Source organism: Pyrus communis, chromosome 16, assembly GCF_041283825.1.
Source record: "Pyrus communis isolate YQ-2024b chromosome 16, ASM4128382v1, whole genome shotgun sequence".
NCBI classification, from domain to species: Eukaryota; Viridiplantae; Streptophyta; class Magnoliopsida; order Rosales; family Rosaceae; genus Pyrus; species Pyrus communis.
In genome coordinates, this window is record NC_142580.1 from 21,039,005 (window position 1) to 21,041,813 (window position 2,809).

Sequence of the window (2,809 nt, forward strand, 5' to 3'; positions counted from 1 at the left end):
TGGAAATTTTGGATTGGATTGTTGTTCTTCCATGAAAAGTTGGGATGATCTCTCCAACTCGGGTTATATGTATTGGAATACATATCATTCCTTGGTCTTTGATTGTAAGAATTCATGAGGTTCACTTGCTCTTGAACATACTCGGGATAAGCCTCCCTAGATGGACATTGATGAGTAGGGTGGTTTGGTAAGTTGCAAATGGCACACACTTCATTTGCTTTTGGCACCATGTTGAGCACGGATTCAAGCTTCCTTTCTAGGTTAGCTACCTGCAACAAAAGCTCATGATTAGAACTTGTTTCATAGACTCCAACTTTCTTACCCCTTAAATCTTTGTGTTGAGCATTAGACCCCAACATCTCATAAATGTTATATGACTCTTGAGCATTCTTTTTCTTCAATGCTCCACCTGCTGCATTATCAACAGTTGATTGACAAGTTTGGGTTAGTCCATCATAGAAAATTTGCATTTGTAAGTGAAAAGGTAACCCATGGTGTGGACATTGTATCAAGAGGCCTTTAAAACACTCCCAACACTCATTGAAAGGTTCTCCATCATCTTGTTTGAAGTTGAAGATTTGTCCCCTTAATGTGGCTGTCTTTTGAGTGGAAAAGAACTTCTCCAAGAACTTCTTAGCCACGGCATCCCATGTAGTGAGGGAACCTGGTGTTAGAGTCATCAACCAACTCTTGGCCTTATCTTTCAAGGTGTAAGGAAACACTCTCATCCTCAAATTTGCTTCACTTACTCCCTGCAAAGGTAAACCACTCACAACATTGTAAAACTCTTTAATATGAGCTAAAGGGTCTTCATTAGGTAAGCCATAAAATGAAGGAAACATATGGAAATGTGAAGATTTGAGATCATAGTTTCTAGCTTCTGTGGGCAGCAAGATGCATGAAGGTGAATTTGGTATGATTGGTTGAGCAAAGTCCTCCAAAGCTCGAAGTTCATCTTCGTTGCCCGCCATCTCTTCTTCTCTTTCCCAATTAAATTGCTCAGATTCTTTACTTGTTGAACTAGGTGAATTCCCTTCCTCTTCCTCACGGCTAAAGGATGAACTTGATGGCACAAAATTGTCCAAAGTGTGGCCCTTCAACCGTTCAATTCTTTGGCCTAACTCAACAAGTTTATTTGACATATACTACCTGAAATAAAATAACACAAGTGTGAATGAAAATCTACTAGCAAACAACAATGAAATGAACAAAAATAAACTTAAAAACGTTTGAAAGGACTCAAAGGACTCAAAACAAGCTAAAAACTCTCAAAACTGCCTAAAAACACAAACTGGGCAGTTTTGACACTAAATTCAACTTTGGACGAAAATTAGGTTTAGGCTTGACTCAAAATGCTTCAAAACACAAGATAAGACAGATTCTAAGCCTAAAACTTAACAAAATATGGGGAGAAATTGTATTTGGACGAAATGCAATTAAATGGACAGATTATAACGAAAACAGATTGTAAAGCAAATTGATGTAAACCAATGGATAATGGAATGGCTAAGGGATTCTTTTCCACACATGAAATGTATGCAACTTAAATCAACTTCCAGTTATCAATTTGACAAGTTATGAACCTTGACACTAATTAAAATAGCAAGCAAGCAAACAAGCAATTACAAGGGACTGAAATCAGTCCCCGGCAACGGCGCCATTTTTGTTGATGTATAATTCCTTCCTAATGCTAGAATATATTTAGTATAATGGCACAAGCAAGGGTGTCGATTCCGCAGGGACTAATTGGACCTATGTAACTACTTGTTTTGCAAGAACTCTAAGAAATGAATCAAACTAAACAAACTAGGCAGATTTGGAAATGAATCAAACTAGTCTAAATAGACAGATTTGTTGTTGTAACTTGAAAGCATGAGAAAATGAAGTAAACACAAATAAATGAATCAACAACTAATGTAATGGGATAGTATCAATGGAAATGAAGCTAGGGATTCGGTTTCACCATTGCTCAACCAAGTCCATGTTTGTCAAGTTAGTTTGTACTCATTCATCTACCTATTTCTTGAGTTTGTTTCACTTGGATATGATCAACCATATGATGTGTGGATTTGATCAAATGTCTCTAATCATGAACCTAATTGTGATGTGCAACTTTGGTTCATAATCAAGATTATGTAATGTACAAGAAACTTTCATAAAACCAAAGGGAATAACTCGGCAGGATGTGTGCTAAACACTCCCTTCATTCATTCACATATCTACCAAGATTATGCATGATGTGTGTCTTAATCTTGGCTACACAACTTAGTGATTAATTCAAATGATGATCAAACATTAAAATCAACACACTAAGTCACCATTAAATCAGAGAATGAAACAAGAAATAGATGAACAAACTGAGCATTCTAACTTAATTACATGACAAACTTTGCAAGGTTACATCGAATCCCTAGAGGAGGATTAGTTACACTTCATGTTTACAAAGATTTAACATAAAAATAAATAACATGAGTGAACATAAGATTAAGAAGGAGAAACCCTTGAAGCAAAACTGATGTTGAAGTCCTTGAAGAGTTCCTTGGTGTTGCTTCTCCAAATGTGGTGCGGATGAAGGTAGAATGGCTTGGTTGAATGGTTTCTGCCCTTGGGACAGAAAATGGACAGAGAATGGAGTGAAATGGGAGAGGTTATGGGTGTGTGGAAGAGAATGGATAGTTTCTGTGAGATGGAGAGAGGTTCGAATGCAATGGGATGGAGAGGGAGAATGGGAGTGAAATGATAGACAGAAAATGGAGCAAAATGAGTGTGTGTAATGGAATGGATCCGAGAAGAAAACTTGCGGCCCTTT

The 2,809-nt window shown here is 37.2% G+C and overlaps 1 non-coding gene across 1 annotated transcript; it reads left to right on the forward strand.

Moving 5' to 3' along the window:
• The first annotated feature begins 486 nt into the window (after window positions 1-486).
• Window positions 487-597, forward strand: LOC148690130 (small nucleolar RNA R71). The gene has a single exon (XR_015958055.1). It is a non-coding gene; the product is annotated as a small nucleolar RNA R71 (small nucleolar RNA).
• The last annotated feature ends 2,212 nt before the right edge of the window (window positions 598-2,809 follow it).